Source organism: Salvelinus namaycush, chromosome 31 (assembly GCF_016432855.1).
Source record: "Salvelinus namaycush isolate Seneca chromosome 31, SaNama_1.0, whole genome shotgun sequence".
Lineage (NCBI taxonomy): Eukaryota > Metazoa > Chordata > Actinopteri > Salmoniformes > Salmonidae > Salvelinus > Salvelinus namaycush.
Window position 1 is genome coordinate 23,344,294 of NC_052337.1, and position 19,057 is coordinate 23,363,350.

The 19,057-nt window shown below is 43.2% G+C and overlaps 1 protein-coding gene across 1 annotated transcript in view; it reads left to right on the forward strand.

Moving 5' to 3' along the window:
- LOC120025667 (erbin-like) overlaps nt 1-19,057 on the forward strand; it is a 125,686-nt gene that overhangs the window by 15,375 nt on the left and 91,254 nt on the right. The window contains exon 2 of the mRNA XM_038970218.1: nt 7,129-7,204. The gene's annotated coding sequence lies outside the window, so the exon portion shown is untranslated. The remainder of the gene's footprint in view (nt 1-7,128; nt 7,205-19,057) is intronic.

The window sequence follows — 19,057 nt, forward strand, 5'->3', positions numbered from 1 at the left end:
GTTTTGAAACTGGTGTACAAAAAATAAAGTAAAGACGTAAAAAACTAATCTTAAGAACGGGAAGCATAGAAATAGTGCACATAAAACAGATCCACCGCTTCTTAGACTTGCTTTCGATAAGAATGACAGATCTAAAACACACATTTCTATGTGAATTTGGTTGGGTCACCCAAAAAGTTAGCTATCGCAGCTTTAAGAGAGAACTAAAAGCCCTCCGAAGGAAGTGGAGCAGAAAGTGGCAATGATGATGCAGCCCAGTAGTGTGCTCAGCTGACTGACACACACAGACAGTGTTGGGCTGCACTGTAGCTCCATTGTGCTGTATGGGCTCAGGGAGAGTCAAGGCAAGGGGGGGATGAGCCCAGCGCTGATTGGGTTTGTCTCCGATCAGCTGGCAAGGCCACAGGCCGCAATGACATGTGTAGGCAGACAATACTGGTCTGATGTACTCTGGGTTTAGAGGAATAATGATGAACCTATTGAGGCCTTGTGTGGATACACTATGTAGTCTATAGCCACAGTAGATTAGGCCTCACTGGCTACACTCTAGGCTGTATGCTAATGCTACTTTATTTCTGTGGCTTTCCAAGAGGTGTAGGCTATGTGCCTATAGATCCTTTTCCAGTGCACAACACACTAACGTCATGGACAAAGGTGCTCGACTCTTGGCAGCAGTAAGAAAGCCATCTCCATCTGCGTCCATTCAACATAGCCTAGATTTAAGTTTTTATTACTTCTAAACAAAACCCTTTTTGGGCTATCATACGCTTACAATTATGTTTTGATTCTTTCTTGAACAGTCGCTAAGATTATTTTTGTTTGTGATCTTTGCAAAATAACTATTTTGGATGCAGCCGTTGTTAGCTAGAATGATAACATTGATATAGGCTTTAGCAAAAGCTAGCCATTTTACTTGGAAGTGTTTCTTAAGTATAATGCATTTGATTTGCAATGATGACACAAACATTATATTAAGCAGGACATTCATACGAGCCTTAAAATCCAATTATAATCCAAAAGTAGTGTGAAATGCATTCATAAGCAACATGTAAATAGAGGCTTTTTTTGCTGCCGTTCTATAAGGTAGTTTAGGATAGGCCAAAAGCATACACTAGCCTCATTCTTGACAAAACAGACACCCAATCTAGCAATGTTTTTCAGACCGCAAACAACAAGATAGATGCACCCTAAACAAGCCAAATTGTTCCTCCATAAAATAATAACTAAATTGATAGTATTAATTTGTCCACAACAACAGTGGAGGATTATTTTAGATTAGATTTCTTTGTGTTGTGACAAGTTAAAATGATGCAGCAGTCCTGTCGGTTGCATACAAAACAGAGATGTCATGCGTATTTCCCACTCCCTGCCTTAGTCATAATAATACAGCTATTGTCATCTGACATCTCACAAATGTTTCATTAAGCAATAGTCTATTCATGCATGTCCTTACAAAAATACAATAATGGGCAAATTGAATTACCATTAAACTCACATGAATTTAAGATTGATTCTAGGAATGTTAATGGTTAACCGTTAATCGGTTAGCTGGAGAAAATACATTTGATCAGTCATGCTTATCGGTCTATAGGGTCAATTTTGGCGCATATGTGTTTTTGTTAGTCGTCATGCATTTTATTTATCACACGCCTACAGCAAACAGAGAGCCGAGTTTGAGGAGTGGAATAGTCTTCCATCTGCCCTACTGCACAAGAGTAGCTCCTCAAAGCCTGAAGACTACTGAAGTGAAACCTGCTTTTGTAAACCCAGTCATTGCGCAACAAATAACAATTCTAAATGCAATTGCGTGTAAAAAATGTTTAATTTAAAAGGAGCTATTTTATCTCTCAATCTCAACTCGTAATTATAGCGCACCGCCCATTCGCCATTCGGGTGTATAGGCTATAGCCTGCCTACCGTTGACTATCAGCGCGTCACCCACCACTTTGCAATGTGATCTTGAGGCAGTATAATCAAAGATTTTTATAACTAACCCAAGATAGACCACACACCGTCGTTTCAAATGGGAACAAATGAGTAATAGTGGGCAGAACAAGCAAGGAGGTGGGCAGAGCCAAGCATGAGCTAGTGAGATACATGTGGGTAGAGTTATTAAAGTGACTATGCATAGATGATAACAGCAAAGCGTAGCAGTGGTGTAAAAGAGGGGTGGGGGGGGGGGGGGGGGGGGGCAATGCAAATAGTCTGGGTAGCCATTTGATTAGGTGTTCAGGAGTCTTATGGCTTGGGGATAGAAGCTGTTTAGAAGCCTCTTAGACCTAGACTTGAAGCTCTGGTACCGCTTGCCGTGCGGTAGCAGAGAGAACAGTCTATGACTAGGGTGGCTGGAGTCTTTGACAATTTTTAGGGCCTTCCTCTGACACTGCCTGGTATAAAGGTCCTGGATGGCAGGAAGCTTGGCCCCAGTGATGTACTGGGCCGTTCGCACTACCCTCTGTAGTGCCTTGCGGTCGGGAGGCCGTGCTGTTTCCATACCAGGCAGTGATGCAACCAGTCAGGATGCTCTCAATGGTGCAGCTGTAGAACCTTTTGAGGATCTGAGTACCCATGCCAAATCTTTTCAGTCTCCTGAGGGCGAATAGGTTTTGTCGTGCCCTCTTCATGACTGTGTTGGTGTGCTTGGACCATGTTAGTTTGTTGGTGATGTTGACACCAAGGAACTTGAAGCTCTCAACCTGCTCCACTGCTGCCCCGTCAATGAGAAGGGGGGCGTGCTCGGTCATCTTTTTCCTTTAGTCCACAATCATCTCTTTTGTCTTGATCACATTGAGGGGTTGTTGTCCTGGCACCACACGGCCAGGTCTCTGACCTACCTATAGGCTGTCTCGTCGTTGTCGGTGATCAGGCCTACCACTGTTGTGTCATCGGCAAACTTAGTGAACAGGGAGTACAGGAGGGGACTGAGGATAGCGTGGCGGATGTGTTGTTACCTACCCTTACCACCTGGGGGCGGCCCGTCAAAGTCCAGGATCCAGTTGCTGAGGGAGGTGTTTAGTCCCAGGGTCCTTAGCTTATTGATGCGCTTTGAGGACACTATGGTGTTGAACGCTGAGCTGTAGTCAATGAATAGCATTCTCACATAGGTGTTCCTTTTGTTCAGGTGGGAAAGGGCAGTGTGGAGTGCAATAGAGATTGCATTATCTGTGGATCTGTTGGGACGGTATGCAAATTGGAGTGGGTCTAGGGTTCCTGGGATAATGGGGTTGATGTGAGCCATGACCAGCCTTTCAAAGCACTTCATGGCTACAGACGTGACTGCTACAGGTCGGCGTGATCACACAGTCTTCCAGAACAGCTAGTGCTCTCTTGCATGTTTCAGTGTCATTTGCCTCAAAGCGAGCATAAAAGTAGTTTAGCTCATGTCACTGGGCAGCTCTCGGCTGTGCTTCCCTTTGTAGTCTAATGGTTTGCAAGCCCTGCCACATCCGACGAGCGTCAGAGCTGGTGTAGTACGATTTGATCTTAGCCCTGTATTGACACATTGTCTGTTTGATGGTTTGTCGGAGGGCATAGCGGGATTTCTTATAAGCTTCCGGGTTAGAGTCCTGCTCCTTGAAAGTGTCAGCTCTAGCCTTTAGCTCAGTGCAGATGTTGCCTATAATCTATGGCTTCTGGTTGGGGTATGTACGTACAGTCACTGTGGGGACGACGTCATCGATGAACTTATTGATGAAGCCAATGAATGATGTGGTGTACTCCTCAATGCCATCGGAGGAATCCCGGAACATATGTCAGTCTGTGCTAGCAAAACAGTCCTGTAGCTTAGCATCTGTTTCATCTGACCACTTTTTTATTGATCAAGTCACTGGTGCTTCTTGCTTTAATTTTTGCTTGTAAGCATTTCCGTTAGGGAACGCATACTCTGTGAAGTGCTCTTGTGCAATTACTCAATTTGCCTTTGCACTCCTAAACAACACATAGTTTTTTAAAACTTTGGCAATGGGTAAAGTCTACAAAACTTAGTCCACTCTGTTCGTAACAGATGGTAGTTTTGGGAACTGCAAACTGTATTGAGATCAAATGTTAATCAATGAGAAAATTAGCAGAATGTCGGCCAAAATCCATCTCGTTCCATCTTCTCCCACTGCCGGCCACTGGGCTTCCTCTCACTACCATATATTTGGTAGTAATATCTGTCACATTGCTCTGTCTGTGGTTTAATTGTTTGAAACCTGAACGTTTCACTTTACTTCAAATAGTGAGGCATGTCTTACCTTGCTTCAAAGTAGCCTTGCAAAAATCCATCCGTAGAAACGAGGCAATTATTTTATAAAGACTTCCTCATGCCATTAACCAGAATTTCTCTCCTGTTCTATTGGATTTCATATCAACTTTCTTTCATTGTCCAGAAGCCAAAGCAGAATCTTATATTAGTGTTACGAATCCCTTTGGCCCTGCAGTCTAGGGGGGATGGCAACGAGACCCGTAACATAACTCATGCAAATTATAACAGTGAAAAAGTAACAGTGAGAACGAAAAACCACAGACAACTTACATTTACCGTCAAACACTAATGGTTTATCTTTAAACACACAATAAAGGGGGGTGGGAAAAGGGGCTGAGCTGGACCCAAGGAAAGAAACAAATATCCCAAAACACCCCTAAGCTAGACTAGCCTGCTTCAATACAGCTAACTACCTAACCAATAAAATACAGCGGGTGGTCCGCCCAGTCTTAATGAGGGTATTTAGACAAAGTATTCCTACGTGTAATGTAGGCCCATGGGCGACTTGGCTTGGTACCCCCTTTTCCCACCATCAAACAAACAGTCAAACACCATAAAACAATACTCACAGGATAACAGACAAAGTGACATGTAGTTGCAAAAACAGAGAGATCTCTGCATACAAAAAGAGAGAGGGAGAGAAACAGCGAGAGATTGAGACACAGAGAGATTGAAACACAGAGAGATCGAGCTCCAGAGAAAACAACTGACTGGGTTTTTAAACCAAGGGAAAGGGGAAGTGATTGGGTAAGGGAAAAGGAGCATAAGTCTTCTGATTGCCGACTGATTGGGGAAGGATGATTGCCACCTGTGAGGGGAGAAGGAGAGAAAAGAAATACACACACAGGATACACACTCAGGATACCTGTATCCGTAACACTCCCACCCTTAAAAGAGCAACCCTAGATTGCGACCAAAGTATTTACAATGAATACCCACAAGATCAACAAACAAAGTCAACCTTACGAAACATACAAAAATCAGTTTTACACACGAGACAAAGCATCTGCTACTACATTATCAGAACCCTTTTTGTGGCTAATCTCCAAATTATAATTTTGCACAATAAGCGCCCAACGCATAAGGCGCTGGTTCTGGTTGTACATCCTGTGGAGAAACACTAAGGGGTTATGGTCAGTATATACAATCACTGGTAAGGCACTGGAACCAATATATACTTCAAAGTATTGCAGAGCTAACAACAAAGCTAGAGCTTCTTGTTCAATGGTTGCATAATTTGCTTGACATTTGTTACATTTTCGTGAAAAATAACAAACAGGATGATCCACTCCACTCTTGTCCTGCTGCAGTAGAACAGCACCAGCACCTCTGGCACTAGCATCTACCTCAAGTTTAAACGGTCGTTCAAATTCCGGAGCAGCAAGTACAGGGGTATTACATAAGTGTGCTTTAGCAGTATCAAAAGCTACCTTACAATCGGGACCACTCAAACGATCTTGCCGGACTGAGCAAATCGGTCAATGGAGCAACTACCGCAGAGAAGTTTTTACAGAAACTACGGTAGTAGCCAACCATCCCTAAAAAGCGGCGTAGCTCTCGTCTGGTGGTAGGTGCGGGGAATGCAGTTATAGCCAAGACCTTGGCATACACAGGGCGCACCTGTCCATGGCCGAGATAGGTAACAGTAGCCTTCCCAAACTCGCACTTTGCCAAGTTCAGGGTTAGAGAAGCAGCTGCCAAACGTTCACATACTACCCTTAGAGAGTTAACATGATCTGATCACTCTGACTAATAAATCACTAGATCATCAAGATAGGCACTACAATTGGGAATGCCAGCTAATACGGAGTTAACCAGTCGTTGGAAAGTGGCTCGTGCATTCCGCATATCAAATGCCATGACAGAGTATTGTAGGAAGTTAACCCATCATAGTTGTTGCTATTAGATTCACCCTTTTTTAAAGTTTCTAACCGAGATTTCAATTACTCTAACAACTGCTCGCAATAGGTTTAGAACGGTGTTTTCCGAGAACTGCATTTTGGCAAATGTTTGAAGATTACGTTTTATTTTTCATTGCAAGAGTTGCAAATTCAATAATAGGCAGTAGCCTTTTGAACAGTAAAACAAAAGGCTTGCTATTGTTGCATGTTTCCATTAAGCTCTTAATGAAAATTGTCCAGTCCTTGTATCATGCATAGTATCAGATAGGAAGAGGCAAAGCGGGAGGTTTCACTCTCACCAAAATATGTCCAAAATAAGCCCAATACATTTATATGGGTTTATTTTGGGCCTAAGCTTGTCGCCTGCCTGACAGCCTTGGGAAGACTCCCATTGTCAGGGCAGAAACATAAGCATCTCGTCATTATATACAGATCTCTGATAGTATTTTCTGTTGGTCTCTTCATTTTACTGTTTGAAAGAAATGTTAATGAGGGTCAGTTAGTCGGCCGGAATTTGCATCCCTAATTGATTCAAAAGTCAATGTAGCCTAATAAGCCATTTGTAAATGTTGCCCAAGATATGGGTTGTGGTGCATATTTTAAGTATTTTTTTTCAAATTGGAGTCTCACAAAAGTTTATGTAAAACGACACGAGGCCTATGCACTGCCTCAGAGAAACTGTTTATTTTATGTGCATAGCCTCAGAGTGGGGTATGGTGGAATTCTGGACTCCTAGCTCCGAAGTATCACTGAATGCAATGAACAAAAACAGCTCTTTTGCAAAATCCTTACATCACATAACCCCCCCCATCTTTCTCCATGTTGGTTTAAGTAGATAAAGATAATTTGGCTTGGATAATCCTGTCTAATAAGGGTAATGGGCCAATAACGGGCCATTTAGGCTTAACCCTAAGATTATGAGAAGATTTAGCGTAAGTATTTCTGTACTTAACCAACGTATCTGCTTATTCCCTTCTCCAGATAAACACCTGTGCTGCTGTTGGGTCTCTCACCTGCCACCAGCTGGGATCCAGTAGCCCGGGTCATAAATGACAAGGTAAGGTAATGAATGGCCTGCTAGGCTTGACTTTGAGCCCTGCTCTGTGTAATGGCCTGCTTGGCTTGACTTTGAGCCTAGCTCTGGCTAACATCATGACTCTGATCAAGGCTGGTTGATGAAATGTGGTGGTTTTTAATGATAAAGAAGGGTTTTTCGGACAACCTCCATTTGACCCCCCAAAGTGGCTGAATAGACTACCCCTCATGGATCTTTTCGGTAACATGGCAATCTTTGGATCCTCCATAGCCTTCATTGCCTTGCTCTGTTACTTGTCTGACTTTAGCTTTCTCAAGCATATGGAATTTGCAATAAGGCCTGGAAAGGGTTGTTAACATGCTTGTTTCTGTGTTCGCTCATCTACATGATCAAGAGGTCTGACTCAAGACTGCTCTCACGCCTGTTAAATCGGTAATTTAAGAGACTTTGGCCGGGCAATGTGTCCTATCTTTTGACCTCCAGGAGAACAGGGTGGGGTGCTGCTCCTGTTGATGCTTTTCAGTTTTGGGCTCATGTTTTGCATAAGCACGCCAGCAGCACTCCTCTGAGCCTTTTGGGTAAAACACTGCGGTAAATCCTGTTTTGAAATGTGCCATGGTGGTGGTACATTTCCATACAGGATTTACCACAGTGTTTTACCCAGAAGACTCAGAAGGTTTCCATCTATACATGCCAGCATCCGTGTCTCACTTGGCCAAGGCTCCGGCGAACCTGCTCTCACTTGGGGCCAAAGGCAGGCCACTGGTTATACTAAGTCATCGAAGTCCTCCAGGGTGAAATGAGCACCACATACAGTAGACGTGCGCACGGTTCCCATACTCCAATCCGCTCGCTTCAACTGGACAAACCGTTCCGACTTCAATGCTTGCTTCTCATTTTTGGCCACAAATGAGTCATAACCCTGTCCTTGTAGGTATTACTGCACTAGCTACAAATGAAGGAAAACTACTACAACACTCACTTGCTCGATCGACTACCACTACCAAACGCACAGGAGAAAAATAGTTTATATGGTTTCTTCTTCGTGGATGTACATAGTAGCTCACCAGCGCCAAAACTTGGTTTGGAATGTAAATGGAATTACATGCTAACATCGCTAGTAGCTAACGTTAGCCAGCTGGAACTAGCTTCATAGCACCGGTTCTCCATATGACGTTGAGAAATAGTGGTTTGTGGGTAGTATCCGGAAATAAGTTAATAAATATGTAAAAACGCTAAAACATAACAATGTTTAGATATAGGTAAGTCTTTGACCACACTGTGTTGTTACTTTGGTGAGTAAAGACTCATGATTCCCTTTAAGAGTCTATTCCAGGCAGATGGTACTGTAGGCTACACTACAGTACTGTTACTGTTCTATCTGTGGCAGCAGCTGAAATAAGCATTTCTGCCCAGGCCAGAGATTCTCCCCCATGTAGGCCTGCTCCAGAGTGCCCAATTGGACTGGTGTTGCTGACCAATCAGCACCTTTCCGAGAGCCCCACCTGGCCTAATGAATGAGGCTGTACGGGAGATCAAACACTCTGTAAAAAGAGTAGGCCTAGGGGCCTATATGAGGACGGAAGATACATTAAAGCCGGGTCACTGTGAAGCACTTCATGAGAAGAATGTAAATTAATAACATTTGATTGATTGATTGGTAGAAGAGTTCTGTTTCTCCTCCACAATGTTGTTTCTACATTTTAGGCACTCTCACTCCCTTATTAATCAACAAATACCCTGCGCTGCACGTCAAACGCAGCCGGCTTCTCCAGAGATGAATCCTCTTAAGCCACTGTTTAATTTCAAACTTGTTGTTGGCTAAGTGCTGGGCTGCTGAGAGACAGTGATAGTGGGAGAGAAAGGAGGAAAGAGCAGATGAGAAGGAACAATGAGGAAAAGCACAAGATGGAGGAAGAGCCGGGGAAAAGAGCACCAGAAAGAGACGAAGAGACAAATTGAGAGAAAGAAACAAACTGTGGTTGAGATCCAGGTTGAATGCATGGGGTTGCTGCTGAGGAATGCCTTTGCATTAGAAGCTATAAATCCCAGCGGGCCCTTTTAGAACAGCAGCAGCTCCATAGCAGCTCCTCCGTGATGACAACAGAGATCTCTTTTATTATTTTTTTATTCAATAAAAAAAAAAAAAAAAAACATTTTTCTCCTCAATTTCGTGGTATCCAATTGGTAGTTATAGTCTTGTCTAATCCTGTCTAATCGCTGCAACTCCCGTACGGAATCGGGAGAAGCGAAGGTTGAGAGCTGTGAGTCCTCCGAAACACAACCCACACTGCTTCTTGACACAATTCCTCACAATTCCTCACTTAACCCAGAAGCCAGCCACACCATTGTGTCAGAGGAAGCACTGTACGCCTGGTGCCCGGCCCGCCACAGGAGTGGCTAGTGCGCGATAGGACAAGGATGTCCCTCCCGGCCAAACCCTCCCCCAACCCGGACAATGCTGGACCAATTGTGCGCCGCCCCATGGGTCTCCCTGTGATGCAGTGCCTTAGACTACTGCGCCACTCGGAAGGCCCCGACAACAAAGATCAGTGCTCAGTCCACCCTTCCTCACTACACTCCCGTCCAGTGTATTTTCCATTGCAGGAGGTTGCCTGGCCTGGCCTCAACACTGTTGAATATTAACCAGACGTGGTGTTGTGGCTGATCTACGGACATGTTGAACTCTCAGGATACCACTTGATAGACCAGTCGCGGCACACTGGTGTGCCCTGAGGATCACTCAGATGTGCTGCGAAATGCATATGGAATGTTGACTTGTAAGGCTCAGATAATACATTAAATAGCAAATGGTTACATCTGTATCGTTGTCCGTTGCACTCAGGCTCTGAGATTTGTATCATTTGAGCGTCGTGCATCACAAGCAAAGTCATTTGTATCAATTTACTTTGCCTGGCTTGTGAGAATCGTTAGCACAGGCAAGTCTTTTTTTTAAAAGTGCATAGATTACATGTATTCTTTTCCCCTGCCCCTATTTCGACAGGTGCATGATAATTGTCTATTCTAAATCAAAACGAATTTCACATACAGTACCAGTCAAAAGTTTGGACACACTCATTCAAGGGTTTTTCTACATGTTCTACATTGCAGAATAATAGTGAAGACATCACAACAGATTCTTCAAAGTAGCCACCCTTTGCCTTGATGACAGCTTTGCACACTCTTGGCATTCTCTCAACCAGCTTCACCTGGAATGCTTTCCCAACAGTCTTGAAATAGTTCCCACATATGCTGAGCGCTTGTTGGCTGCTTTTCCTTCACTCTGCGGTCCAACTCATTCCAAACCATCTCAATTGGGTTGAGGTCGGGTGATTGTGGAGGCCAGGTCATCTGATGCAGCACTCCATTACTCTCCTTCTTCGTCAAATAGCCCTTACACAGCCTGGAGGTGTGTTGGGTCTTGTCCTGTTGAAAAACAAATGATAGTCCCACTAAGCGCAAACCAGACGGGATGGAGTATTTCTGCAGAATGCTGGGGTAGCCATTCTGGTTAAGTGTACCTTGAAATCACAGACAGTGTCACCAGCAAAGCACCATCACACCTCCTCCTCCATGCTTCACGGTGGGAACTACACATCTCAAATTTGGACTCATCAGACCAAAGGACAGATTTCCACCGGTCTAATAAAAGCAAGTCTCTTTTTCTTATTGGTGTCCTTTAGTAGTAGTTTCTTTGCAGCAATTCGACTATGAAGGCCTGATTCACGCAGTCTCCTCTGAACAGTTGATGTTGAGATGTGTCTGTTACTTGAACTCTGAAGCATTTATTTGGGCTGCAATTTTGCAGGGCCAGAGCCCTGCAAAATGACCTCCAGCAGGCCACAAATGACCTCCAGCAGGCCACAAATGTGCATGTGTCTGCTCAAACGGTCAGAAACAGACTCCATGAGGGTGGTATGAGGGCCCGACGTCCACAGGTGGGGGTTGTGCTTACAGCCCAACACCGTGCAGGACGTTTGGCATTTGCCAGAGAACACCAAGATTGGCAAATTCGCCACTGGCGCCCTGTGCTCTTCACAGATGAAAGCAGGTTCACACTAAGCATATGAGCACATGTGACAGAGTCTGGAGACGCCGTGGAGAACGTTCTGCTGCCTGCAACATCCTCCAGCATGACCGGTTTGGCGGTGGGTCAGTCATGGTGTGGGGTGGCATTTCTTTGTGGGGCCGCACAGCCCTCCATGTGCTCGCCAGAGGTAGCCTGACTGCCATTAGGTACCGAGATGAGATCCTCAGACCCCTTGTGAGACCATATGCTGACACATGCACATTTGTGGCCTGCTGGAGGTCATTTTGCAGGGCTCTGGCAGTGCTCCTCCTTGCACAAAGGCGGAGGTAGCGGTCCTGCTGCTGGGTTGTTGCCCTCCTATGGCCTCCTCCACGTCTCCTGATGTACTGGCCTGTCTCCTGCTAGCGCCTCCATGCTCTGGACACTACGCTGACAGACACAGCAAACCTTCTTGCCACAGCTCGCATTGATGTGCCATCCTGGATGAGCTGCACTACCTGAGCCACTTGTGTGGGTTGTAGACTCCGTCTCATGCTACCACTAGAGTGAAAGCACCGCCAGCATTCAAAAGTGACCAAAACATCAGCCAGGAGGCATATGAACTGAGAAGTGGTCTGTGGTCACCACCTGCAGAACCACTCCTTTATTGGGGGTGTCTTGCTAAATGCCTATAATTTCCACCTTTTGTCTATTCCATTTGCACAACAGCATGTGAAATTTATTGTCAATCAGTGTTGCTTCCTAAGTGGACAGTTTGATTTCACAGAAGTGTGATTGACTTGGAGTTACATTGTGTTGTTTAAGTGTTCCCTTTATTTTTTTGAGCAGTGTAGTTTTGATGTCTTCACTATTTTTCTACAATGTAGAAAATGGTAAAAATAAAGAAAAACCCTTCAATGAGTTTGTGTCCAAACTTTTGACTGGTACTGTATATATTTAGTATATGTAAAGATAAGAAGTCTGATGCGTGACAATATTGTCATTTGTGAATGATGTATTATCACTTGTGAATGATGCCCAGCGTGTGTAGTAAGGCAAGAAATAGCGAATGCCTTATTTTGTTGTTGACTTTTTCAAATCATAGTTGCACACATGTAGCCTCAGTGGTGGAAAAAGTACCCAATTGTCATACTTGAGTAAAAGTAAAGATACCTTCATAGCAAATAAAAGTGAAAGTCACCCAGTAAAATTCTACTTGAGTAAAAGTCTTAAAATATTTGGTTTAAAAAATACTTCAGTATCAAAAGTAAATGTAATTGCAAAAATATACTTACACTAAGTATCAACCGTAAAAGTATAAATTATTTCAAATTCCTTATATTAAGTAAACCAGACGGCACGATATTCTTCATTTACAAATTAAGCATTTGTGTTTAGTGAGTCCGCCAGATCAGAGGCAGTAGGCATGTTCTCTTGATAAGTGCTTGAATTGGACCATTTTCCTGTCCTGTTATAAGCATTCAAAATGTAACGAGTATTTTGGGTGTCAGAGAAAATGTATGGAGTAAAAAGTACATTATTTTCTTTAGGAATGTAGTGGAGTAAAAGTTGTAGTACAGAAGTACAGAAACCCCCCAAAATGACTTAAGTAAATATACTTTAAAGTACTACTTAAGTACTTTACACCACTATGTTTCCTAGGCCATAGGCCTATATGTTTTGATAAGATTTGTATCACAACTAAAGTGGCCAAATATCTCCAAACATAGCCTATAGGCCTAAGACCCCTGGAACACGGATAGAGACCACATAGCCTACAGTGCCTAGTGAAACGTGTTCTTATACACCCAGTCATTGTGAAAACAGTTTTGACCGGCCACTATTTAAAAGAGGATCCCAACTTTCTCGTGCTGCTATATTTATTGCTAAATTCTTCAAATGTAATACATTAATCCGCTTTACAACCGGTGTAGCCTAACTGGCATACATAGGTGTGCGCGTGAGTTTCAAGTTTGGGGAAGATAATTTCCAACATATAAATGCACCTTTATAAATAAGTATTACATGCATAATCGCATTTGCAGACTTATGAAAGAATTCGTAATGTGATGAGTATATTTTATAGTTATAAAGTAGGCTTTTTTTATAGGACAAATTAAAGGGTAGCCTACTCTGCTGATAGTGGCAAAAATATCAATAAAAACGCCTTTGTCCATATAATAGGCCTATGAGAAGGGGAGACACCAATATAATGTGACGTCCATCTAAACTGGAGGAGGAAATTACTGTCCAAAAACAAACTTTTAAGTAGCACTGACCCAACAATAATAAATGGTGAATATGTGCAGTGCGCACTCACCGGGGATATTGCTGATGCTCTCCACTGGTGTTAATAAGATGGGCTATGCTGTTGTTCGCTCAATTAAGTTGAGAATTTTGATAACAAAAAGACTAATCTGTCTTTTAGTTGTCTTCTCTTTACAGCAATAACCATTTTTTCCCCCCGCAGTTGTATTTTGAAATATTGCGATATTCCTGGTTTGGCCTCTACTTTTTAACAGACAGTTGAAACTCAATAATAATCTGCCCAAATAGTGCGCAGTGCCTTTCCTTCCGACTGTAGGCAATGAGATTTAAAACAATCCACAACTTATTATTTTTTTTACAAAGAAGCTAAATATCCTTTCTGGCCAAATCATTTTTTGGTAGCCTATTTTGAATGATTTAATTTATTTCTGTATAGACAGGAGTAGGCTAATTAATTTAGGAAAATGTCCCTATCCTTATGGACGCGCTGCCTATGCTTGCATATTAAAAACGTAACTGCATGTTACCTCCATTCACTACTCGAGTCCAGGGTATGGATGACATGGTTTTTTTTGTGGGCCATTCTAAATCCAAAATAATTACACACGTGCAGTATATTAATAGGCTATATGTAAAGACCAAATTAAATAACAAAAGTTTGATGGGTGAGAATATTGTCTTTGTGAATGCGAGACTGATGAAGTGTGTGCAGCCTGCAAAAGAAACAGCAGAACTCATCATTAGTCGTATCATGCAACCATAGAATGTATAAAAAATCTAAACATACAGTGCATTCTGAAAGTTTTCAGACCCATTCCATTTTTCTAAAATAAGTCCCCTCATCAATTTACACACAATGCCCCATAATGACAAAGTGAAAACAGGTTTTTAGACATTTTTGCAAATGTATTAAAAATAAAAAACTGATATCTTATTTACATAAGTATTCAGATCTTTTGCTATGAAACTCAAAATTGAGCTCAGGTGCATCCTGTTTCCATTGATAATCCTTGAGATGTTTCTACAAGTTGATTGGAGTCCACCTGTGGTAAATTTAATTGATTGGACATGATATGTAAAGGCACACACCTGTCTATATAAGGTCCAACAGTTGACAGTGCATTACAGAGCAAAAACCAAGCCATGAGGTCGAAGGAATTGTCAATAAAGCTTCGAGACAGGAATTATGTGGAGGCACAGATCTGGGGAAGGGTAGCAAAACATTTCAGAGCAAAAACCCAGCCATGAGATCGAAGGAACTGGATTGTGGATTGCTCCGAGACAGGATTGTGTCGGCATAGATCTGGGGAAGGGTACAAAAATGGCCTTGGTCAGGGAGGTGACCAAGAACCTGATGATCACTGACAGAGCTCCAGAGGTCCTATGTGGAGATGGGAGAACCTTCCAGAAGGACAACCATCTCTGCAGCACTCCACCAATCAGGCCTTAACGGTAGAGTGGCCAGATGGAAACCACTCCTCAGTAAAACGCACATGACAGCCCGCTTGGAGTTTGCCAAAAGGCACCTAAAGACTCTCAGACCAAGAGAAACAAGATTATCTGCTCTGTTGAAAACAAGATTGAAGTCTTTGGACTGAATTCCAAGCGTCATGTCTGGAGGAAACCTGGCACCATCCCTACGATAAACGGTGAAGCATGGTGGTGGCAGCATCATGCTGTGGGATGTTTTTCAGCGGCAGGGACTGGGAAACTAGTCAGGATCGAGGGAAAGATTAACGGAGCAAAGTACAGAGAGATCCTTAATGAAAACCTGCTCCAGAGCACTCAAGACCTCTGACTGGGGCGAAGGTTCACCTTCCAGCAGGACAACGACCCTAAGCACACAGACAAGACAACGCAGGAGTGGCTTTGGGACAAATCTCTGAATGTCCTTGAGTGGCCCAGCCAGGGCCTGGACTTGAACTCGATCAAACATCTCTAAAGAGACCTGAAAATATCTGTGCAGCGACGCTCCTCATCCAACCTGACTGCGCTTGAGAGGATCTGCAGAGAAGAATGAGAGAAACCAAATACAGGTGTGCCAAGTTTGTAGCATCATATCCAAAGACTCGAGGCTGTAATCGCTGCCAAAGGTGCTTCAACAAAGTACTGAGTAAAGGGTCTGAATACATATGTAAATGTGATATTTAAGTTTTTTGCAAAAATGTCTAAAAACTGTTTTTGCTTTGTCATTATGAGATATTGTGTTTAGATTGATGAGGAAAAAACTGTAATGAATTTTAGAATATCACAGCTGAAATGACTATGAATAACTCTAAATTAAGCATATAGGAGGGCCTGTTTATTTGTTAACACAGAATAGCAGCATGTGCGCACTCCCTCAAATAGTTTGGAGAAAACATCCTTTCTATTTTATTCAGCTATGTTCAATTGTATTCTAAATAATACCACGAAATTCTAAGCAAATTAACTATTGTAGCCCACAGACATATGGCATAGCCAGATCAAGGCCTAACATAAGGACAACTCAGAATATGCTATTCTGTTCTTCTGAAATAGGCTACATTTTCTTCATATCATGTTTCTTTAGGCCTGTCTAAAATAAATAATAGATTAATTGTGATCGTGTAGGATTTATTAGACCTTTTAAAATGTAGATGTTCCAAAGGTCTTCATCAGTGCGTGGCAGCCAGGGGATGCTAAATGTGTTTATGATAGTTAACGGTCAATTACAATGAGACCGGCAGTGATTTGCATGACAATCACCGGCTGACAATTTCATGACTGCCACAGCCCTAGGTACACACAAATTAATCATCATGAGTAAGGAACTGTGAAAATAGTTCAAATAAACCCTATTTAATCCCCCAAAAAAGTTTCTCACAGAAAATGGATGATTTGCAGTATGGAACAGATGAGATGGAGGTCATTACAACCAAATAAATTAATAGGGGAATTTTAGGTGTGCCTCAGATTTTTCTTCATCCCATCAAGGTGTGCCACGGTTAAAAAAAGGTTGGGAACCACTGGGATAGACTGCTGATCCTGTCGTATGGAGGGATGCGATTCCCTGCAGCTCCAATGGCTGGGCTTGAAAGTCATCTGTCTTGGGAATAAAGGTTGAAACTACCAAACAGCGGATCAAAGAAATGTGCAGAAATAAACATTTGTGCAGGTGTAATTGTTTGATCAGTGTCTTTTTTTATTGGTTTAATTACATACAGCAAGCAACAACACACAGCAGCACTGTAGAGTTAGAACTAGCCTATGTGTGTCTTATCCTGACTTTCTGTGAGTTGCCTTTGTTTTGCATAATCTGCATCCAGTATTGTGGACTGCAGTGAGGCCTCTTGTTTTAATGCATGAACATGCATGATCCATGAATGAGCTGTGCTCTGTCTGTCAATAAACAGTCAACAAGGCCGAGGCTAGGCTACATGCATTGGGAGACAACAAAGACAGCTAGCTGTGCTGCTTATCTGAAAAGGAACTGGCCAAGAACATGACACCTGGCATTTAATATTAGGCCTAAGACTAGCCTGTATGTTGAATATATTTACAAATGTGAATCAGTGCATACATTTCTTAACTTAATGTGCCAACTGGCTAGCGATAGCGTCTAGACAGGCTGGACACATTTCAGGTGAATGAGTTTGTATCCGTGTTGCCTGATGTATTAGAGGGAGGACTTTTTAGGCATTTGGATATCAATTCTGACCGCAAACTCCAAATGTCTTTCTTTACCCTGCGAAATGAACTTGAAGCAGAGAATATGTTCCCATTGGAAGTCTGAGTCTCTGTGTCCCCGGATTGGGTTTCTGCTGATGCTGTTCTTGTGTGTGTGTGTGCGTGCGTGCGTGCGTGCGTGCGTGCGTGCGTGCGTGCGTGCGTGCGTGCGTGCGTGCGAGACAGACATATGCCTTGGGCTGTACAGAAGTGTGTGTACAAGCCAGACAACCAAAGCTGTCTGCGGACTGGCCGAAGGGGCCGCACAATCAATGGACTTAACAGATGTCAGTGTGTACTCGACTGTGTGTGTTATTTTCCCATATAGGATAATCGACAAGAGAAATGTGGCAATGTACAGATCAAATATATTTATAAAGCCCTTCTTACATCAGCTGATATCTCAAAGTGCTGTACAGAACCCAGCCTAAAACCCCAAAAGGCAAGCAATGCAGGTGTAGAAGCACGGTGGCTAGGAAAAACTCCCTAGAAAGGGCAGAACCTACGAAGAAACCTAGAGAGAAACCAGGCTATGAGGGGTGACCAGTCCTCTTCTGGCTGTGCCGGGTGGGATTTATAACAGAACATGGCCAAGATGTTCAAATGTTCATAGATGACCAGCAGGGTCAAATAATAATAATCACAGTGGTTGTCGAGGGTGCAACAGGTCAGCATCAGCAGGAGTAGATGTCAGTTGGCTTTTCATAGCCGATCATTCAGAGTATCTCTACAGCTCCTGCTGTCTCTAGAGAGTTGAAAACAGCAGGTCTGGGACAGGTAGCATGTCCGGTGAACAGGTCAGGGTTCCATAGCCGCAGGCAGAACAGTTGAAACTGGAGCAGCAGAATGGCCAGGTGGACTGCGGACAGCAAGGAGTCATCAGGCCAGGTAGTCCTGATCCATGGTCCTATTGCTCAGGTCCTCTGAGATAGAGAGAAAGAAAGAAAGAGCGAATTAGAGAGAGCATACTTAAATTCACACAGGACACCGAATAAGACAGGAGAAATACTCCAGATATAGCAGACTGACCCTAGCCCCCCGACACATAAACTACTGCAGCATAAATACTGGAGTCTGAGACAGGAGGGGTCGGGAGACACTGTGGCCCCATCTGACGATACCCCCGGACAGGGCCAAACAGGCAGGATATAACCCCACCCACTTTGCCAAAGCACAGCCCCCACACCACTAGAGGAATAACTTCAACCACCAACTTACCATCCTGAGACAAGGCCAAGTATAGCCCACAAAGATCTCCGCCACCGCACAACCGAAGGGGGGGCGCCAACCCAGACAGGAAGATCACGTTAGTGACTCAACCCACTCAAGTGGCGCACCCCTCCTAGGGACGGCATGGAAGAGCACCAGTAAGCCAGTGACTCAGCCCCTGTAATAGGGTTAGAGGCAGAGAATCCCAGTGGAGAGAGGGGATATATATATATACAGAATATGGTGGTGATTAGGGCTGGCACAATTACTGTATAATCGTGTAACCGCCGATTATGGATGAAGACCGCCATGGAAATAAAATAACCGTAAAAACAAAAAAAGCCTGGCATTTGTGAGGTTAAGTGCATTTGACTGACCAATAACCGTCATCCAAAATTCCATGACCATCACAGCCCTAGTGGTTAGGCTGTACATTTCCTTACTTAAGCTGTGTTCAAATACCCATACTAACATACTGTATACTACATACTTAATGAGTATATACTACATACTATTACTATTAGTAATAGTTACTATTAGTAATAGTTATTACTATTAGTTCATTTTAGTATACTGTAAATTTACCGTATCGTTTCAGTTGAGCGTACTAGAGTTTGCCTGTCTACTGGAAGTTGATGCTGTTGCTATGCAACCTCTTGCTAGCTTGTTAGCATAACAAATGACTAGTTAAACATTTTACG